Source organism: Stegodyphus dumicola, chromosome 8 (assembly GCF_044657685.1).
Source record: "Stegodyphus dumicola isolate Sdum_Otavi_A_Nest chromosome 8, ASM4465768v1".
NCBI classification, from domain to species: domain Eukaryota; kingdom Metazoa; phylum Arthropoda; class Arachnida; order Araneae; family Eresidae; genus Stegodyphus; species Stegodyphus dumicola.
In genome coordinates, this window is record NC_140775.1 from 190,509,659 (window position 1) to 190,533,643 (window position 23,985).

The 23,985-nt window shown below is 33.2% G+C and overlaps 1 protein-coding gene and 1 long non-coding RNA gene across 2 annotated transcripts in view; one reads left to right on the forward strand and one right to left on the reverse strand.

Moving 5' to 3' along the window:
• Nucleotides 1-10,329, reverse strand: part of LOC118184816 (uncharacterized) — an 86,791-nt gene extending 76,462 nt beyond the window's left edge. The window contains exon 1 of the long non-coding RNA XR_004757485.2: nt 10,024-10,329. This is a non-coding gene — a long non-coding RNA (uncharacterized LOC118184816). The remainder of the gene's footprint in view (nt 1-10,023) is intronic.
• A 297-nt stretch (nt 10,330-10,626) lies between these two features.
• l(3)07882 (Nucleolar protein 14 homolog l(3)07882) overlaps nt 10,627-23,985 on the forward strand; it is a 30,325-nt gene continuing 16,966 nt past the window's right edge. Inside the window, exon 1 of the mRNA XM_035354540.2 lies at nt 10,627-10,787. The gene's annotated coding sequence lies outside the window, so the exon portion shown is untranslated. The remainder of the gene's footprint in view (nt 10,788-23,985) is intronic.

A 23,985-nucleotide genomic window follows, 5' to 3' on the forward strand; every position in this document is an offset into this window, starting at 1 on the left:
TAAGATCCCCACTACGTAAGGACATGAGTAATGTAAGCAACACTTACTAAAAGAGAAATCAGAGGGATAAAAAGAAGCTTTATTGAAAAAGTAGCATGGAGCGCAATGCGACTGAAGGCCGAAACATCCCTGTGATAGGTGTCCAGCAAGAAACATCCGGTCTTTAATAAGGGATATGATCTCCCCTGACTACTAGGCAGGTTTCACAGCGTCTGCCCATGCTGAGAATGAGGATGTCAATGAGTTGTTGCTGCCCATTCGTCTTGCAGCGCCAATCGAAGCTCCGGAATCGTTACTGGTGGTAAGGTACGAGCTGTCAAGCGTCTGCCTAGAAAATCCCATACATGCTCGATGGGATTGAGATCCGGAGATAGTGCCGGCCAATCCATACGTTCCATATCCTCACTCTCTAAGAGCTGTTCGGCAGCTACTGTGCGATGACATGGTGCATTGTCGTCCATGAAAAGGAACTGCGGACCCATAGCGCCTCTAAAAAGACGCACATATGGAAGAAGAATCTCGTTACAATAACAGGTCCCGTTGACTGAACCTGCGTCGAAGATGTGAAGGTCTGTACGACTACCAAGCATGATGCCTCCCCAAACGAGAACACCGCCACCTCCATACCTGTCCCTTTCAATGATGTTCGAGGGATGATTGCGGCTTCCTCGCTCTCTCCAGATGAGTATGCGATGAGAATCGCTACTCAGACTGAATCTGCTCTCATCTGTAAAGAGTACTCGTCCCCGTTCATTGTCTCTCTAATTCCGGTGTTCCCGGCACCACAGAGAACGCCTTCTCCGATGGGCAGGCGTTAGAGGTACACACCGTACAGGGCGTCGTGCAAACAGACCACCACCGTGCAGTCTTCTGGCCACGGTAAAACGCGATATCGGTCGTCAAGTCGCCTGTGTCGGCGATTTCTCCCGCTGTCTGCCGCCTGTTTCTTCTGGCCTGTAAGGAAATATACCGGTCATCTGCGGGTGTGGTTCCTCGTGGACGACCACTACTAGACCCCCGGATAGCTGTTCCTGTAGTTTGAAATTGTCTCCAAAGTCGTGAAACGATGCTGTGAGCAATTCCGAACTCTGCACCCACACTTGTCACACAGCGGCCTTCCTCCAACATCCCAATGATTCGACTTCGGGTAAAAGCATCCAGAAGTCGTCTAACAGATTGATTATTCGCCATTTCTCGCTGAGGCAGCAACTCGGTGTGATTTTAACTGCTATACGGCGTGCAATCTCTTTGCCAGAAATACTGATCTTACACCGACAACATGCTTTATACTACTCAGACACTCCCCCATTACGTCTACCTGCATATCTGCGCATGTGCTACCGTACATCACCTTACTTAATCTCCTGATTGGTCTTTCTGTCCGCTCTGCCTCTTCGTTCAGCTGATATGCTAATTTTTCGACTTCATCCTTAATTTTTGCACACCGGTGTACATTATTAGTCCAAAGGGGCAATTTGCCCAGAAGGATTATTAATTTCACTTTGGCATTTTGCGTTGAAAACTATAAAAGGCGAATCACTTTCCAAATTGTTGCTACCAAATATTATCGCCCTGTATTATATTTAAAGAAATTAAATAATGAAGAGTCTGCATAAATGCATGTATGTTTCTCGCTTGTGATAAAACGACGGTACCTAAAGCCATCAAAATTTGAATAACATAATCTTTCATAGAATATCGGCATCTGAAAGCTCGAAGTTTAATGAATTTTTGATTAACAAACTCAGTGATTTCAAAGCGAGCAATGGCAACACTGTACGGAAAAAAAAAAAAAAAAAATATCTCCAGCGCGCGATATGTATTCCTGATATACTGATACTGAATGAGACCTAAAAACATTTTTCTTTTAAAATATATCTCCCTTTATGATCTCTGACACAGCCGTTTACTTTGCCCTTCCGTAATTAACTTCAGTCTCTTGCTCTTGACCGCATTTGCAAAGCCACCGGCTTCCCATTTGATCCAAATTTCCAAATTCCGTGTAATCCTACGGTAGCGGTAGCGGTGCATCGGCCATTCCGTTGTTTAACGCCTAATTCTGCGTCATTCCTCCAGTGCGAGGCTGCCGCATAGAACTGGCAGGGACACTTAGACGACGAGTCAAATCTTCAGGCCAATACAGACTGCTCTCTGATCGCTAGGAGTGGTGATCCCGCTCGACCAGTTCAGTCATGAGTTTTCAGAGATGGTGGCAGCATAGTCAATTTTTTTAAGCTTTCGATGGAAGACAAACCACCTCCCCCCCCCCAATACTGAGGTTATAATTTGGGGTCGGGATTGGCTGCGCGTCTACCTTAGATCGCGGTACCAGCTGTACAAAAACATACCTATAAACCCGAAGAAATAGTTATATTTACTTGAGCAAAATTTCCATGCATTAAGTAATTCGGTTGACCCGATTTACCGTATATACCCGCGTATAAGTCGAGATATTTTGTACAAAAAAATGACTTCAAAGTGGGGGGTCGACTTATACGCGGGGCCATAAAAAATTAAAAGAATCGGAAATTCAAAAATTTCTTTATATAATGCAGTTGTTTTCTTCCCGCACTCCAATTGGACGACTTATGAAATAAGTCACTCACTTGAAGTAATTTCATGACTTAAATTATGTGACGAACTAATCACAGAGTTTCATACTTTAACTAGAGTAAGTTTCGATTAAACCAAAGAATTTTCGGCCCCCGAACAACGGATCAGTATCGAGCAATAAAAAAGTTTCGCCAACACGCCAAGAAAAGAGAAATGCAGATAGTTTTTACGTACGTATAAGTCTTTATAATAGTTATTGTTCATTCATGAAATACTTTTGTTAACAGGCGTACACGTCAAAATTTAAAAAAATAGCCCGCGCAATAACTGAACAGTTTTGAATACTTCTTTTAACTTTTAAAAAGGGAAAATGCAGATAGATTTTACGTACGCGAATCTTTTCCGGAACAAATTCTAGAAGATTCTATATACGATCATTTTTCCCCAATTATCCAATTATCCCAATATGTATGATGACGAGCCAATGACTACAGAAGAGTTCTAAGAAATGTTTGGCAAATCTGATTATGAATCGGACGTTGAAGGATTTTGATTTTGTTTATTTACCAAGGTAATTTTTTATCGTACATTTATTTTTTTTCTCAGATGATTTTGAATAAATGTAGTACTTAAAAAAATTTTTCGAAGTTTCTCGATCGATTTCGGAAGTGGGGGGTCGACTTATACGCGGGTTTCTTATTTTCTACGAATTTTTTATGTCGAAGTGGGGGGTGTCGACTTATACGCGGGTATATATGGTACTTTACTTTAACTTTCAATTCAGGAATTAAATTGAAATTAATTTTAACGAACTTTCATTCGAACTTGTCACAACGCTTATTTTGGTAAATTCCACGTCAAATTCCATGAACTATGAAAACACCATTAAATATTATTTTAAAGAAGATGACCTTGCCTTTCTCTTAAAAATAATCTTCCAATCTTGATTTCTCAATTTTTCTGAAAAATATTTATGAATACCACTCATTTAAAATTACGTAACAGTAAAAAAAATATCTGCTAATATTTATTGATAAACAAAAAATTATAAAATATAATGAGATTTGAAGACGCAGAGCACTTTTATTTTATTCTCTTCTGGCAAATTTTAAAATTTTCAAAACGCTGGTTTGAAAATTTGAAAAATGGTTGCGTGTTGATCGATTCACGCAACAAAAGTAACCCTACCCCCCCCAAAAAAAAAAAACATAAAAAGCTAACACAGATTTACTTTGGTGGTCAGTTCACACAAACTTAAAATAAAAGATTTAATGGAAATGATGAAAATTTAATCCTTGAAAAATTACGCCAAAATACTAGAAAATCTGGAATCATTTTACTGTGGAAAAGATGACTCATATTTTATCATTTACCACTACGATTCGTAATAATAAATATTCTAATGACGGATTGAATGTACAGCTGAAAAGAAATTCAGTATAATAAATGCACTCTTTAAATTTCACTATATTTGTTTACCATAGCGACACTCTGGCGCTAGGTTAACTTAATAGAGGTTCACTTAATTCTTTCATATTATAACTCAGAATGCATATAAATTTATATCATTTGAAGAATTATCTAATTGTTGCCACATGTTCTATTCAAATACTAAAATAAACCTAAAACGATGTACAAAAGAAATTAAGCAAACAACAAAAAAGAAACAGCTTTTCACAGACCATTCAGTATTTCTCATTCAATTAATTCAGTTCTTACTTTCCGACAAGGCAAAAATACATAAAAACTCAAAATATCTATGTTCAAAATTAGAAGTAAATCTTAAACACTTATTTCCTCGAATAAATTCCAAAATGGATTAACATGACTTAATTAGCAATAATAAAAGAAGGCATTATCTTTGTTGTTGCGAAGCTTAGTTTTTCTAGATTGGCAACAAATCCGCTATTTTATTTTGTCAAGTTTGAAATGTAAACAAGCATGTCCGCCATCGCAAAATTAATTAGGCTTAGCGGCACTTAAACAACTTTTTAATTGTTGATGACTCCACAAATATGGCATGCATATTTACTAAAGGCATAAAATCCTGAACCGGAAAATACGAGCAACATAATTCAATCATTTTTAAAGCAAAAAATGCACAACTTACAAGCATAGAGTAAAGAAACTGACATTACTGAGCCGGGTAACAAAGTGCATATATATATATTTATATACGTTTAGTGCGGCCGATTGCAACCAAAATACGATGTGCACATGTTATAATAGTCTTATATACAAAATTTCAACGTTCTGAGACTAATCGTTTTTGAGTTATGCGAGATACGTACGTACAGACGCCACGAAAAATTCTCTTCATAATTCATTTTAAATCAGTTTTATAATTTTTTGGGGGGAGGAAAGAGTCTTTTATTTTGTCCTACGTATAGATGTCACACAAAAACATCGTTAAACTGCATTGGATAGCGGTCAAAATGGATATTTTCGTTGAAATATGATGCCTGAAACTTTTCGCCATTACAATACTTCCTTTTTACTTCGTACAAGTAAAAAGGCTACAAGTTTTTCACCTATTTAATTTTATTTTGCTACAATTTGAATTTTTTAAATCGTTTCTTTTATTACGTCTCAGAATTGGACTACTTTTTCCCTTATAATCACGTGATACATGATTAAGGATTTCATGCTTTTAGCCCAAAAGAGCTATTAATCTACAAACGGCATTTTCCGTAGAATCACTAAAAGCGCTGAATCGCTTTTCAAATTTTTTCCACTAAATATTGTCGCCCAGTATTGTGTTTAAAGAAGTTAAATAATGAAGAATTTGCATGAATGTATGTATGTTTTCTTGCATTGGGAAAAAAAAAAGGGATATTCATTTTTGAATAGCGTAGTCCTCCACCCGAACATGGGCACCTGGAAGCCCAAGTTGTTTTTAATTTCAAATTTGTTTTATAATCTATTTTATATTTTGTAAAACTTAACGAATTTTTGATTAAAAAAGTCAACAATTTTATAGCGAGTAGTGACAACACTGTACGGAATAAAACCTTTTTTGTGTCCAGCGCACGAGACTGTCTAACGAAACTTCTAAAGATATGCTGTTTTTAAATATTTTAACCCAAACATGTAGGTTTATGTAAATGAAGAAAATAAGCTTCGTACGAAATATAAAATCTAAAGGCTTTCAGATACTTTTTGTTTCCCCAAATTCATTATTTGACAAAATAACTGCTGATTCACTTTCAAATTTGTCGCCTGATTTATTTTCAGAACCAGTCCAGGGGTGTTGGAACCCAAAAGTCTTCCAAAAACATGATGATTTCGAATTTTTGCATTTTCAAATTCTCTACACTTTTATCATTCTAAAAATACCCTTCTTTAATCTCTATGAAAATTAAAACTGTAAAAAATCTAGTTTTAATTTGTTTTCGAATGCTTTGATCAATGAGGATTTTTACGTAAAAACGCGTTTCTCTCCAAACGTGATTTTTCTATACTCGATGTACCTTTTCTCAAAAACTACTGCTCACAAGTATCTAAAATTTGTATGGCTTATTTATTAGGTTTCCTAATATTTACTGAAATGAAATTTTGTGATAAACTAAGAAAAAAAATGTTTAATCTGTTGTGTGAGAAAAGTGCTAATTTTACTATGCCTAAGAAAATATTCTGTAAATTATTCTAAAATTCAAAATGTTTCAAAAGCTCAGTTCAGTATAATCAGATAGATATACATGACCTACACAAAAAATTTCAAGATTTCAAGCGTGTATCTATAGCAGATTTTGAGAAAAGGTACATCGAAAATTTCCAATTTAATATTGTCGGTATAGGGGTTTCTGATACACCTTCAGTTGATTTGGCCGAGAACTGGTCCTACAGCTTCTTCAACCGCAGTTTCCTTTTGACTCTCATATTCTTTTAAAATCTCAGAAATTAGATTTCTCTTTCTAATATACCGTATTTGTCAGTGTATAAGATGCATCCACTTGTTTATACACATTTTTGAAGGATAAAACTTTATTATTGATCACTATCACAAATTTACAGTATTTTAAATATAAAGTAATGCAAATGCAAAGTAATCCTTTCTGCAAGTACTGAATCTACATGGGAAAGAACACAATTTAACCTTCTTCGTCCAAACCCAGACACTCATCTCTAGAGCTAAATGAAGAATCACTTGAAACGTCTTCTAAATTAACTAAATTAACATCTGAATCCTCATACAACAAATTATCCTCTGTACCATCCAGCGCATTACTAATGCCCCACTTCCTAAATGATTTAACCACTGTCTAGGTTTTCACAGCATCCCATGAGTCTCTGACCCATTCAAAATGGCATAACTCCGAACAGAGGAAATTTCCAGAAATGAATGCAATCAAAAATTGAGTATCGCGTATAAGACGCACCTAGTTTTTTTTTTTTTTTTTTTTTTTTTTTTTTTTTAGTCCAAAGGGATTTTAGTCCCGAAGGACTATTGCTTTCGTTTTGGCATTTTGCGTCGGACTCATAAACGTCGGTTCACTTTTCAAACTGTTGCCACAAAATGTTAGAGTCCTGCATTATATTTGAAGAAATTAAATAATGAAAAATCTGCATAAATGATTGTCTATTTCTCGCAATGTGATAAAACAATGGTACATAGAGCCATCGAATTTTGAATGACGAAATCCTACTGCGAATATGGGCATCTGAAATCCCAAATTTGGAATTTGTTTTATTATAGATTTTATATTTTGTAAAACTTTAACGAATTTTTGATTTGCAAACTCAATGCTTTAAAAGCGAGAAATGGCAACGTTATATAGAAAAAAAATACTTTTATCTCCAGCTCGCGAGACTGTGTATATCGGAAATTCTAAAGATATGCTTAATTTAACATTATTTTGCGATATTGCTCTTGAACTGAATTTTATGGTTTAAGTGCAAAGAACATGATATTTAATAAATAAAGGTAACACTCAAAACGTTAAAAAAACGCCCCTTTGGACGTAATTTAAAATCTGAAACATTTCAGTTTTTTTTTTTTTTTCCAGAACCTATTTTCAAAGAAAAAAAGTGCGTCTTAAACGCCAGAAAATACGATATATTGGTTAAAATCTGCTAATGTCATATTTTTGCTGTACGGTTTTTATACCATCAAATAAACACAGTTTAGAATTAAAAGTCTAAAACAATGTGCCTCTAATTTCAAAACTTTGGCAATCGAGTTAACAGCAAATTAAAATTAAGTTATTCCCAGCTTGGAAACATAAAAACATTAATTTTTTTTTTTTTTTTTAATCTGAAAGGTTTCAAATTTTAAATTAAATCTAAATAGGCTTTTTTTAAACATTTTATCTGTTACCTTTATTTATTAAATGTCACGTTCTTCGCACTTAAACCATAAAATTCAATTTTAACAGCAAATATCGCAAAATAGTATTAAATTGAGGATAGCTTTAGAATTTCCGATACTGAGTCTCAAGCGCTGTAGATTTTTTTTTTTTTTTTTTTCCCTGTACTATGTTGCCATGGCTCGCTTTGAAATCCTTGAGTTTGTTCATCAAAAATTCGTTAAAGTTTTACAAAATATGAAATCGATAATAAAAAAAATTCCAAATTTCAAACTTGGGCTTACACATACCCATATTCGCAGTAGGATTACGCCATTTTAAATTCGATGGCTCTGTGTACCGTTGTTTTATCACAATGCGAGAAATATACATACATCTATGCAGATTTTTCATTATTTAATTTCTTCAAATATAATGCAGACTCTAACATTGGGTGGCAACAGTTTGAAAAGTGAAATAGACATTTATAGGGAACGAACGCAAAATCGCAAAACGAAAACAAGTCCTTCAGGGAAAGCTCCTTTGGACTAAAAACAAGAGGCAGCACTTTAAAGGAATAAATACAGTTTATATAAATAATATGTAAAGATTTTCATTGTAATTTGCATCAAAAAACAGGTTGAAATGTTTTGCAGTGCGAATGTTGTGAGAATATTCTCTTGACCTGACAAGGCTATAAAACGAAAAAAATTATCAACTATTCGATTGATAAAATTCTACTTATAATTTATTTCTCTAAAGTTGGAAATATAGCGTTCTATAGAAAAAATATTTTTAATAATATGAAAGTATATTTTGCATAATTTTATATTTTTCACAGTGAATTCTTACAAAATATTTGTCTTTGTTGACAAAAAACATTTCTTTTTTTTTTTTTTTTTTTTTTTTTTTTTTGTTTTTAATTTTTGTTAAAGTTCTAATAATTCAGCAATTAAGGTTATAGCTTTCTGTTGGGCAGTGTAGAATCAAGTATATTTTTCCTTAAAGAATCAAGTATATTTTCCCTTAAATCCAAGTTCAAGCAATATAGTAATATAAAGTTCAAGCAAATGCAAATTGTAACGTTATTGGAAAACTGATTAAACGTGAATATTATTGGTAAACAGCAATCCGCGAAAATCCGAAAATACTTTTTTTTTATTTAAAAGTACATAATATCATAAAAGTTAGTTAACAGCAATCCGCGAAAATCCGAAAATACTTTTTTTTAATTTAAAAGTACATAATATCATAAAAAGTTAGTTAATCTAAATAAGTGTAAATAGAATCAAGATCAGCATAGAATACAATAAATAAGAATAGAATCAGATCCATCAATCAGAATTGCTTAAATATACATAGATGTATACTATATTTCACAAAGCTTTAAAATTTCGTCAAAAAATTCGCCATTGGCGATAAAAAACTCAGTTTTAAAAATTGTTTTTTTGATTACCTATAACAAATTAGCAGTTCTTGCTTTTATTACTTAACAATTTTGGATGAGTAGAATCGTATATAGCAGTGGTTCATAACTTTTTTCTTTTTAATGCATTTTATAAATTAAAGAAAATGTTGATACGTAGAAAAACTTGAATAAAAATAGTTTTTTAAATTCATAAAACTAAATAAAATAAAAGCCTGATCGCATCCCCCATCATGAAACTATGAAATCTCCTCCCCCCCCCCAAGGAGCGAATTCCTCCTTGGTTGAGAACTCCTGATACATACTTTTTGGAAAAGCATTGCCATTCCATGACAGGAAGGCTTTCTTTGTCAGAAATAAATGTAGGTCACTAACAATTATTTAAGTACTTAGTTACAAATCTTAGCTTTTAAGTTAAAATCGTGTAACTGTTAAGTTTCCAGGTTTCAACTGTGTGACAGCTTCGTGGTTGAATACGGCACCGTTTAACCAGACGAAACTAACATTTAAAGCATAATATTAAACTCAGAGCCGTACATCGCTCCTACAGTATAAAAAAAATGTAGAGGATGCAACTCTCCAAAAATACTGTAACCCACCCCGGAAAAAAGGCTACATGCGCCAAGAGTGCTTTGTTGATCGCCAAACAGTCTCCAGATACTACAAGCTGTTTAACCTATAAAGTTACACATCTTAACTTTTATTTTAGCATGTTAATACTGCTAAGCATCATGCATAAGAAAAATTTATAAATCTTACCTCGTTTCCTGCAGAAATTTGCACAGATGTTTCATAATTAATTGATTTCTTCATTTCGGCCTTAACACAGCTTGTTATAAATACCGTGCTATCCGGTATTACTTTGAAATCAATATTGTTCACATGTTTTTCCATCGCCCTTCTTTTTGGAAAAAAGAAAGAGAACTCATTTCCAAGCGTATTTTTTAAGTCCTCACAATATCTATAAATTTCTAAATTCGTAAAACCAATTAATTTTAGCGGAATATCTGCTATCAACTCCACTGTAAACATAGCACATGCGAATGTTGTTATTAAATCACGTGACTACATTTTTCCTCTTCTTCTCCTGCGGAATGTATCTCATTTCTTCAGTTCCGAGCGGGTTTTAGCCGCCCTTAAATTTTGTGCATTCTGAGTTGTAATAGGAATGAAATGTAAGAGTCGCTATGGTAAACAAATATAGTCAATTTTAAAAGGTGCATTTATTCTATTGTGGTTTATGCGCTATCGACGAAGTAGATTTAATTCAACTCAATAAGTTGTAATGAAATGCAAGAAAAAATGCGTATAATTTAATATTCCGTACAAGGAAGTCATGTGGTGTAGACATAAAATTTTTTTAAAGAATAAATTAGCAAAAATAATATGTAAGCTGAAAAAATGAGTAAAATGAATGTTTATAAAATTTTAAAGAAAGTACCGCTCCTCCTCACCTTTATGATCGTCACCGTATCGTCCGTCTGTAAACATGACCATGTGCTCTGTAATTAAAATTATATTATGTAAGTATAAATGAACACCCGTGTTGTTGTAAACTAAAATTCGTTAAATGTATATTTTTTACACATGTCTTACTGTGTTTAGAATTAATCTTTTTCTTTTATATATGTTTCATGATTATTATTTAACTCTTACTGCAAACTGTTTATTACTGTAATATTGGCGAATTTTGACCACTTTTGAAAAAGTCTTAAGTTAATTTATGTTACGGTAAATTTGAAATGCGTATTTATTTATGAATTATTACTGAAATAAATTCAATGCGGATGCGTGATCTTTATGGTGTTTTCGAATATCAGGTACAGCTGTCAATCGATTCGCAGAAAATTGTAGTGTATTTAATCATCTTTACTATTGGCCGATTGTAAAGTAAATATTTCATTATCTTTACCACTGGACTTGGAATGGAAACTTATATTGATCAAATTGGAACAGACCAGAGAGAATCATTTGTTTAACCTGCGTTTGATCGCGCTGGGTATGTCCTACCCACCCCCTCCGTTTTTCGCATTTTCTCTCCAACCATTTTTTAAAAATAGATGATTTTTCGGCTAATCTTTGGAATATGGTAACTGGTAGTTTGGCGACATTTTGGTAAGGCGATAAAGGTTACTAGCTAGGACTAGCAGTGTACATGGATAAAGTCAAGAGTGTGCGCAATGCCATTTTTGTGCAATTCTGGGATATTTTATTTAAGTGAAAATAGGTCGACGTGTACATGGATACCGTGTATGTGCAATTCTTAAAAGCACAGCAAGCAGTTTGCGATTCTGCACTTTCTCCCAATTTCGCACCTAATCTTTGTCATGATTAAGCATTTTTGTTCCATAAAAGTTCTAGCATAAGCGTAATTTGACTAGCAGATTGTTGGAAAAAAATGTTGAGTTAAAAAAAAAATTTCCTTTACTTCGTGAAAACAAAATGGCATCCAAACAAAAACTAGCAGGTTGCTGTAGCAGGGTTGGTCGCCAAAAAATTGCCAAGTTACCATAATCCAAAGATTAAACGATTTTTCTTGTAGCAGCCCCCAAGGTATTCCCGTATGGGAAAAAGTTCTAAAAAAGATATCTTGTAACCGCCACTCCAGGGTATGTCACACCCAGCCCGAGCTTTACTGTTACCATTCTGAGTACTGGTAGATGAATTGAAATCGTTCTCTCATTATGGCGCGTTTTTGAAGTTATGATGAAGAAATACAACATTTAAGAAATTTACTTGATACTGTTTCTTCGGGTGAAGGTAATGAGTTTTCCAATAATGAAGAGGCAGATAATGAAGCAATTTACAGTGAAGACGAATCTTTGCCTGAAATAGAATCTGATTTAGAGGGCGATCTTTCAAGTGAAAGTGACTATTTTATAGGAAAAATATAGTGATTCAAGTGAAAGTGACTATTTTATAGGAAAGGATAATATAACAAAATGAAACTCCGTGGACATGTTAGACCTTTCTGCTAAAAATATAATTTGTGGATGTCGTGGATAAAATGGCGGTTGATCTTTACATTATGGTAACTTGGCGTTTTTTTGGCGAAAATTTGGCGACCAACTCTCCTACAGCAAGCCTCTATTTTGAAGACATGTTTCTTTTCTTTTTATCTACTGAACACTTCTTCCAACAATCTACTAGCCGAATTACACTTATGCTAGAAATTTTATCTAACAAAACTGCTTAATCATGACAAATATTCACTGCAAAATTGGGAAAAAGTGCACAATACCATACTCCTTACGCGTTTTTCAAAATAACACATACACATAAACCATGTACACGCTTATTTTAATTAAAAATTATTAAGTAATAATTTTTAAGTAATAATTTTTAAGACTTATTTTTACTTAAAAAAACATCCCAGAATTGCACAAAAATGGCAATGCGCACACTCTTCACTATATCCATGTACACTGATTTTTTCTCATAAATTAGAAAAATTTCATGAAAATACATGACAATTTTCTCAATCTTTAAACCCGGTAAAAAGAACATATATGAAATTACCTGATCGCGAAAAAGTATTTACCCTTTCCAAATATGAACATTTCCACATATAAAATAAATAAAATATCCAAAAACTTTTACCTCTAAATCATCTATTACATTATACACGTCACCAACGAATTCATACCGCAAGCATTACAAATACTTGGTATCAAATATTTAAATTATTTCCATGCACGTTTACTTCAACTTAAACGTATACCAAATTCCTACAAACATAAAATTCACAAAATAACTATCATTTAATTAAAATATAATTAAATTCAAAAACACTACTTAAAATATAAATGAGCACATACATTAAATTAATAAAAATTACCTTACAATCCTAATTACTTTAAACTAAATCATTGCTAATAACAATTTTCCCAATAATACCGAATTCCTTTACTTCCACCTTACATTTAGAACAATGCATAAAAATAATATCCTCAAATAATTAAAAATACTAACTTACCTAATGTTCTTCAGAATCTTGATTACGTGTCCGATAAACTTTTCTTTAGTTACGGCCATGGGATCCAAAAATTCACGAACACTGTTTCACACAACACAGAATAAACCAAATACAAAATTTCCAGATTTTTTCCCGATTTCCCCCCTTTTCCGATTAAAGAACCGTAATTCGTCCATTAATATCACATGACATATCCCATGATCTCTCATTTCCCTCACACAAAATAATGCGTAATCGGAACTGAGTACTGCTCACATTATTACCAAAGTCCCAGGTAGTAACCTTTATCGCCTCCAAAATGTCGCCAAACTACCAGTTACCATATTGTAAAGATCAACCAAAATGGCTGCAATGTATTCAATGGTTAAAAAAACAAGTCGCTGGCCTACGGCTATTTTTTATTCCACGTTTCTGCAATAAATGCACGCATAGCATAAATTTGTTTTCAACAAAGAAACCACCTATGGACATCGAGCCTGACATTAATTTCTAAAAACACTGCCATTTCAACTGATAGAAGATTATAAGAAGTCAACAAGCAATGCTCCTGTAAAGCCTAAAAGTAAAACTGGGCAACAATGAGGACGATACACCTCCTGCTAAGAAGGTAAAGATGACATATAAAAGATATGCTGAATGCTGAGCCAAAAAAGACAGAAAAGCTGTGCAGATTTAATGGTAAAAGAAAGAAAGAAACCGCGCTGGGTATGTCATACCCAGTTCGTAATCCCGTTCGTTTGTCTTGCACAAGTAATGCTGGGTTAAAACAATCCTTTGAAAACCCATTACTCTTCATTCTTTGGCCCAGCTTACAAGAGTGAATAAGTTCTTTTCAGGTAAATTTCCTTTACTAAAATTTGTGCAGATGCTTGCAATGGCCTCCAATGATATTAGTATTGGTGAAAATGTGAATGAATGCATGTTGAAGTATGCTGAATATTTTGCTGAATAATTTATTTTATTTATATATATAAAGGTGTTTTTTGCCATATTGCCTACTTTAGAAAGCTGTATTAGAATAATGTAAGAAACAGGGTTTGATTGAATCACTGTTTGCATATCTAGAATGTGGAAAAAGTGTGAAATTGAGAGAAAGGAATGATAAAAAGATTTCAAATGATGTTTTTAAATGGTTTTGTAGAAATCTGTGAGAAAAGTAAGGCATAATCTGTGTAGTAAAGCTTAATAATGTCCGTAGTAGTATCCAGTAAGGAAATAATCTTGGTTTCGTTTGAGTAATTTGGATATGTGTACGGTTTGGGTTAAAATCCTAGTATACGGTACGGCCTTGGCATGATTTTGAAAATTGTCACCAATACCAAAATGACTCGTTTATTGATTATAATCTTGCCAAATCCCACGTGTAACATATGCTAGGATTAAACCCAGTTTTGTTAGTGAAGCAAAAGTGGTGTGGAAGGTGCCTTCAGGAATCTGCAGTGGAAAACCTGAATGTTTTTAATCATACAGTAATCAAGTGGTATAATTTCTGCAAGGAAATCTGTATTTATGTTATAGTAAGAGATAGTTGCAAAACTGGAGGAGTAAGTAGGATTGCTAAGGTGGAGGAGTACGAAAGATGGGTGTTTGGAGGAACTGAAAGAGATATGCATGGATGTTTCTTTAGAGTGTTTCCTTAGTCAAACGAGGGCTAATATTCCATAAGCGGCGTAAGTTGGCACCAAACTGTTTTGGTTCTCAAAATTTGGCGAATTTTTTAGGCTGCAATGAAAGCACTAAGATGTGATTTTTAAACGTAAACAGAATTGTAACTTTAAAGTTTAGCAGTAGTGAAATGCCATTATTTTATGTTAACAGAGCAGTAAAATGAGATGATAAAATACTAGATGAGTAAAAACATAGTCCTATATATGTAATTCATCATAAAATAGTAGAATGAACAATTCTTGTAAACAATTATTGAGTAAATAAATATATACAGTACAAAGTCTTTAATACGGACTTCGACAATTCAGGATTAGGGGTTTTTCCAGATTATAGATCATCAATTTAAATCTGGTAAGATGGCATGCAGAAATTATAAAATTAAAACTATGCAACCGTAATTTATGAAATAAAGAGCAATTATAATCTAAAGGGTATCAAAATTTACAAGAAAAAAAAGCTTAATATTTATTTGGGTTGATCTTTGGATTATGGTAACTTGGCGATTTTTTGGCGAAAATTTGGCGACCAACTCTGCTACAGCAACCCTCTATTTTTTTTTGCCGCCATTTTGTCTTTGTTTCTTTTCTTTTTATTTACTGAACACTTTTTCCAACAATCTACTAGCCGAATTACACTTATGCTAGAAATTTTATGTAACAAAACTGCTTAATCATGACAAATATTAACTGCAAAATTAGGAAAAAGTATACAATCGCAAACTCCTTGCACGTTTTTCAGAATAGCACATACACATAAACCATTTACACGTCGAGTTATTTTTACTTAAAAAAAATCCCAGAATTGCACAAAAATGGCACTCTTAACTTTATCCATCTACACTGCTATTTTCTCATAAATTACAAAAATTTGCACGAAAATGAAAAAAAATTCTGTGAATCTTTAAACTCGGTAAAAAGCACATATATGAAATTACCTGATCGCGAAAAAGTATATACCCTTTCCAAAGATGAACATTTCCACGTATAAAATAAATAAAATATCCAAAAACTTTTACCTCTAAATTATCTATTATATTATAAACATCACCAACGAATTCATACCGCAAACATTACAAATGGTTACAAATACTTAGTGTCAAATATTTAAATTATTTCCATACACGTTTACTTCAACTGAAACGTTTACCAAATTCCTACAAACATAAAATTGACAAAATAACTTTCATTTAATTAAAATATCACTAAACCATGTACACGTCGACTTATTTTTACTTAAAAAAAAATCCCAGAATTGCACAAAAATGGCATTGCGCACACTCTTCACTATATCCATGTACACTGCTTTTTTCTCATAAATTAGAAAAATTTCACGAAAATGCATGAAAATTTTGTGAATCTTTAAATTCGGTAAAAAGGACATATATGAAATTACCTGATCGCGAAAAAGTATATACCCTTTCCAAGGATGGACATTTGCACGTATAAAATAAATAAAATATCCAAAAACTTTTACCTCTAAATTATCTATTATAAACGTCACCAACGAATTTATAACAAAAGATTAAAAATGATTACGAATACTTAGTGTCAAATACTTAAATTCTTTCCATGCACATTTACTTCTACTCAAACGTATTCCAAAATACTAGAAACATATAACTCTCAAAATCACAATCATTAAATTAAAAAACACTACTTAAAATATAAATAAGCACATACATTAAATTAATAAAAATTAGCTTACAATCCTAATTACTTTAAACTAAATCATTGCTAATAACAATTTTCCAATAATACCGTATTAATTTATTTACTCCTTACATTTAGAACAATGCATAAAAATAACATCCTCAAATAATTAAAAATACTAACTTACCTAATCTTCTACAGAATCTTGAGTGCACGGCGGATCACAAAATGTCCATTTTCACCAGGTTTCTTGCACCGTCATTTAAACTATCTGTAATATCCTTCCTTTCACTCAATCTCATTTCATTCCCACATATCGGACATTCATACTTATCCGCAATTAAGCAATTCTTTTCAATTGCACATAAATGCAATAAAAGTTTCGGATTTACTTTATATACGGCCATGCGATCCAAATATTAAACAACACTGTTTCACAGAACATAAAATGAAACTACTGCTATAAAGTACACCAGATATTTTTACAAATATACCCCCTTTTCCGATTAAAGAACAGTGATTTGTCCATTAATGTCACATGACATATCTCATGATCTCTCATTTCCCTCTTACAAAATAATGCGTAATCGGAACTCAGTACTTCCCACATTATTCCCAAAGTCCTAGGTAGTAACCTTTATCGCCTCCAAAATGTCGCCAAACTACCTGTTACCATATTCCAAAGATCACCCTTCATTTGTTTACTTTATTAAACATTTCTTTCAATGGAAGTTGTTTAAGTTGCTTCGTTTTATGTGCTAATACTTTCTTTTTAATTCTATAAACAGACATAATTTCTTGTTCAGTTACAAATTTAATATTTTGTGCATCTCCAAATCAGATAATGGTGGTTCAGTGAGTTCACTAATTTTAACACTTTTACATTTTTAACAATATTTAAATTACTATATACAGAGCGTATTCTTAGGCCGCCGCCTTCCACATGAACAAACTTCATTCTTTTTCAACTATGTGAGCAACAGCGCCCTCTAGTGGTCTTTCAAATTACACAAGACTCCCCACCTGAACTCGGTGGAGAGTTCATCTTTCAATAATATATTTTAGAATATTCAATTAATATTTCGACAATCAATCCTAGAGAAATGGTTAAATATAACAAACATGCATACATAATTATAGGCATATAAATTTTACAAAACATCAAATGATACCTATCAGCGAGTCAGGAGAATCAAACCTAAAAATACAAAATACAAACATTAGTTAAGTTGCATATTATATAACAACTGTATAGGCCTTTTTAAGGTACCAGTAGGTGTTTTAACTATGCAAGACCTTTTTTACCATCTCCGCCTGGCATTAATTCCAAAATTTTCCTTATTGTCCAGAGATTTCTGGGATGTTTATCGTCATGAATCAAGACAATATCGTTGATTTTAAACCGAGATGTGTTAGAGTGTGGAGGACAAATATTGGCAGATCTCAGATTAAAAAGATACTCTGATCTCCAACGCTTCCAAAAATGATTTAAAATATCTTGATGGTATTTATATCGTTTAATAATTGAATTTCTTGATCCAATCAAATTATTTGATGTTATTTTAGTAGCAGGCAGAGATAGTAATCGTGTACCAACCAGAAAATGAGAAGGTGTTAGTGGAGAAGGTTCATTGGGATCAGTAAACATGTAGGTAATTGGTCTACAATTAATCATTGCCTGGATTTCAATGAGCACTGTTTCAAGCTCTTTCACAGTAAGGGATGATCGACCAATAATTGATTTTATGGTTCGTACCATACGCTCCCAAAACCCTCCCCACCATGGACCCCTCTCAATAATAAATTTCCAATTTATGCCTCTAGCAGAAAATAATTCTTTCACAAATGAGTCACTCGAAGTTTTAAAAATATGTTTTAGTTCTTTATCAGCTCTTTTAAAAGTCTTGGCATTATCGGAGTACACGGTGGTACACACTCCTCGGCGAGCTAAAAATCTTCGGAAAGCTAGCAAAAAACTTTCAGTGCTGAGATCAGTTACTATCTCTATATGTAAGGCATGAGTGACTGCACACGTTAACAACAGCATGTAAACTTTACCTTGCCTGTCTTTCGTAAAAAATGGACCGGCGAAGTCCAACCCGGTCACAGCAAATGGAGGCGACTCTTGGATTCTGTCTGGAGGAAGTGGAGCGATATCCTGTACCCCAGGACGAGCACTATATCGTTTGCATATCACACATTTGCTGATGATAGTCTTAACACGCTGTCTTCCCTTAATGATCCAATATTTGGCTCTGATCTGAGTTAGTGTCGAATTAACTCCAGCATGTCGAATTAACCCTTTAATGGGAGTCCATGATGATCAACTCGGTAAACTTACATTTTGAGGGTAATAGAATAGGATGTTTTAAATTCTCGTGACAGTCTGCAAATTGAATGCAACCTTTCAACCGAAGAATTCCCTCCTCATCAAGCCTTGAATTAAGGGAGTAGATGGAAGAATCGAGAATTGCTTTTTTATTTGACAACTTAATTATTTCCACTTGATACGATTCTCGTTGCGTAATTTTTACCCAATAATGTTCAGCTGCCTTAATCTCAAAAGCACTTAAAGGTCCATTCTCTGTAGACCTTTTCCGAAGCCTCCCAATAAATCTAAATACATAGGCAGTAATTCGAAGTAATTTTCCTAAAGAACTTAATTTTTCTATATGCAAAATTGGGGATTCATTATTAATTACAGGTACAGTCAAAACGATTCTGAATTTGGTTGTAATTTCTTTTGTTTCGGAAAGTTTTCAGTAGGAAAACGTAACCAGTGTGGCCCATTCCACCACAGATCATTCTTAACTAGTGACTGAGCACTAATTCCTCGAGTCAGTAAATCGGAAGGATTTTGTTTTCCTTCGCAGTGGTTCCACAATTTTTCGTTGCATATGCCCTGTATTTCTGTAACACGATTGGCGATAAATGGTTTCCAATTATTTCGCGAACCTTTAATCCAAGTAATGGCGATTTCGGAATCACTCCAAAAATAAACATCCTCAATTAAATCACCAAACAATTTTTTCAAATATTTATACATTCGAGCAGCCGTGAGTGCTCCCATTAACTCTAAACGAGGAAGCGTGATTGATCTTAAAGGTGCAACTCTGCATTTCGACATGATAAAGGAAGTTTTAATTTCAGAATCACTCGTACAATATCTGAAATATGCAATGGCGCCATATGCTTTAGAACTAGCATCCGAAAATAGGTGAAGGCTTATATTCATTGGATTGTCATCAAAGAAATTTCGCTGTATCGATATTTCAGTTAAACCATTAAGTTCCTCCCGCCAAATGTTGAATTTGTCCTTAATCTCTGCAGGAAGGACCTCATCCCAGTCAGAACCGGAACACCAGATTTCTTGCATAATAATTTTTGCCCGAATAACAAAAGGTGCAATAAATCCAAATGGGTCGTATATTTGGGCGATACTTTGCAAAAGTTTTCTCTTTGTAGCAAAATCGTTTCCAGTAGAAAAGTCAATTAAATTTTTTTTAAATTTAACTTTATATTGTCCTCAATGGAATTCCAAATCATGCCTAAGAAATTCGATTCACTAGTTAATTTGTTATCTGATTCCTTAATCCCATTTGAGACCCATAAATTGTTTAATGCTTTAGAATTAGTTCTTAATTTTCTAAAATTCATCCCAGCATCCTTAAATATGTTAACCGAATCTACAGATAACCGATATGCATCTTCAACTGTTCCTGCTCCAAAATATAGGTCATCGACATAGACAGAAGAATTTAACATTTGGAAACTGTCCTGCATTTTATCTTTATATTTTCGAATGTGATATTTTAAAGTGGCGGCCAAAATGAAAGGAGATATAGTCAAACCGAAAGCTACGCGACACATTTGCATAATCTTAAAGGAGTCATTCTTTTCATTAAACCAAAGAAATTTTAGAAATTGTCTATCACCTTCAGCAATTCCTATCATCAAAAAGGCTTTTTCAACGTCTCCACAAAATGCTATCTTAAACTTATGAAAATTTAACATAATGTCTAGTATATTTGGATTTAGATTAGGTCCCGATTCAAGGCAGTCATTTAACAAATTCATGTCCTCTGTCCTTGAGCTAGCATCGTACACAATTCTTACCTTAGTAGTTTCACTAGGTCGTATCACTGCTCGGTGCAGCATAAAATATCCCGAATTTGTATCGTTATTCGGGCATTCCTCTACAATTCCTTCTAATATTTATTAAAATTTTATTTTATTTAATTTATTTATTTTATTTAAAAATTTATTTTATTTATTTTATTTAAAAAATATAATTTCAATTATATTTTTATATTCCTGAAAAAATCTCCGGAGTTTCACTTAGTTTATTGTGAAGGTTAGCGAATTGTTTCTTAGCTACCTTAAAATTGTTTCCTAGATTATTCGGACTGTATTTCCAGATTAAATTTGCCTCATATCTTCCGTTTTTAAACTGCAAATTTCTTTCAAACTGGTCTATTATTTCGCAGTCAATATCAGAATAATCATCAGAATCATTAATTCCCATATGTTCTAATTCCCAAAAACCTCTTAAATCTTTCAACACAACAGTGTTTGTCATTACTGCTAAATTTTCAGAACAATTTTTATTTGTTTTATTTTTCTCGATTCCTGCAGCAACCCAACCAAACACAGAACTGACTGCGTACAACCCTTCAGATATTTTAATTCTTTCTGAATAAACTACATTCCAGAATTCATACCCCGCAATTAATATCACAACATCTATGTTATTTTTTCTTGAGCAATCGGGGATCTGCAACCTCAGATGCTCCATGAAGTCTGCAATTTGTTTACTAGGCACACTGATGGGTGCGGAGGAAATAACATCCAAGATCAAACATTCAATTTTTATTTTATTATTTTGTTTCCAATTCTGAATTTCGATTTCAATGACCGGATAGGGATGATTCATTGCCTTGGTCTCACCAAATGAATAAACAGAAAGTCTTTCATAACGGATTGGAGTAAGTTGTAAATAGTCGGCCAATGTTTTCGTTATAAAGGATCTGTGACTGCCTTGATCAAGAATTAATCTAGTTAATTTTGATTTATACTTAGAACAAGCATAAACTGTATATGTTTGTAATAATATTTCCCTGGCATTACAGTCATTATTATTATAACCTTGAGGAACAGAAGCAATCAATTTTAAGTTTTGAGTTCTTTCCTCAGAATTCAGAGTCAGAGATTCAGTTGCATTTTCGGAATAACCTTGTTCCGACATTTTGTTTACAAGGGATTTATTAGTACAAATCGATTCATTGTGATATATACCGCCACATTTATTACATTTAGTTTTATTTCTGCACTTTTTTGATGTATGAAATTTTTTAAAACAAGAATAGCAGCGGTTTTTGGATCTTAGTTTCTTTAATTTATCAGAAACATTCACTTCGCATTTAAATGACTCGTGCAAATTATCACAAAAGATGCATTTTCGGTTAACTGCAGTATGAAATGCAGCCGTGGGTGTATTTTTTACATATTTTCTAGTTTCATATTTTGATTGATCGACTCGCGGAGGCACAGGATTTTTCCTTTCATTTAATACTAGATTTGAAACTTCCCTGCATTCTATTTCCGTTTTAATAAATTGCGTTAATTCCGAAACTTCAACTTTATCTTTCGATCCTCTTTGCGATTAAATTCCAAAACTAAATCGTCCGGAATTAATTTTAATAATATTGGAATTAGTAAATGTCTATATGAGCCAGAAGTTACTTCTAAAGTTTCCAAATTACGAAGTGAAACTTCTAATTCGTCATACAATTTACGTAAAGCCTCTACGTTAGCAGATTTTTTAATGGCTTCTAAATTGAGAATTTTATTCATGAATGAATTAATGATCAGGTCTTTTCGACCATATCTGTCCTTTAGTGATGCTACACAACTATCATAATTACTTTCTGTTAACTCAAAGCCTGAAACAACATTCGAAGCTTGTCCCGTTAAGAATGTTTTTAAGTATGCAAATTTTCTTATTTTTGAAAGCGTTTCGTTTTTATGTATCGAATTTTCAAAACTATTCCAAAATTCATTCCATTGTTTGGGGTCTCCCCAAAATTTATCAATCATTAATTTTGGTAATTTCAGCGTACTACTCCCACTAGAACTGGAACTTACATGCAAAATTCCATTACCACTAGACTGGTTTAAATCAGAACTTTGGGGATTCCTCGCTGGCGGTACTGTGGTAACCGCACCTAGAAACTGCTTAATTTGACTACAAGCAATTATACGTTTGTATTCTTCGCTTATACTACAATCTTCTTCAAATAAGTTAACATCAATTAACTCTTGTATTTCATCATCAAGCGTTCTCAAATTATTTTTCTTTTCGGTTAATAATTCAAACAATTCCCGTAATTCTTTAATCGAATTTTCCTCCCCTTCAATTTTTAATTTATCTTCAATCACTTTAATTAACCTAGTAACAGACGATCTCAATGTGGAACGTTTATGTTTCAGTCTATCTAACTTCTCTTCCATTTTATTTAATTTAAATACACCCACGATAGCAATAATAAATACTTACTAATTTACTACAAATAATCACTAAATAATTAATTTAAGATTTCCCTACCTTTATTTGGAATTCCATTGACCCTTGAATATGAAATATCCATTGTTAAATTCAAATCGAACATCGAAAATCTTCACAAAGCCTTACGTTACGCCGCATGCACCATCTAATAGTTTGTGCATCTCCAAATCAGATAATGGTGGTTCAGTGAGTTCACTAATTTTAACACTTTTACATTTTTAACAATATTTTAATTACTATATACAGAGCGTATTCTTAGGCCGCTGCCTTCCACATGAACAAACTTTATTCTTTTTCAACTATGCGAGCAACAGTGCCCTCTAGTGGTCTTTTAAATTACACAACAACAAAGTTCCGCTGTTAAAGTCTTGTAATTGCTGTGTCGAGAATACCGACTAACTTGTCAATCGAAATTTTTTCGTTTTCATTAACATCTCTGTTACTTTCTTTGTGCCTTTATCCATTTTTTACAGCAATTCTACTTTTTGTTTGATGAACATCGAAACATGCTTTTGCTTTGTAGATCCTTTGGCAGCTCCAGAATCGGAAACTCTTTTTGACTTAATCGAAAGTTCAAGCTTACTTTTTATAAAATTGCTGTAACAGTCTGCAAAAAATAATAAGGCGGATCCAATTAGAAGATTAAGGAACAACGCAATCTGCAACATTAACTGAAATAGATAATTTTAGCCTAGCTTATACTGTCCGTTATACATTAAACATGCATGCATAAACATATTATGTGCATGCGTAAAGGCATGCATAAACATATTATGCGCACGCGTAAAGGCATGCATAAACACTACGCATGTGCAGAAAGTTTGTAGCTTTGAGGTCCGGATTATAGATCCTTCTGGATTATG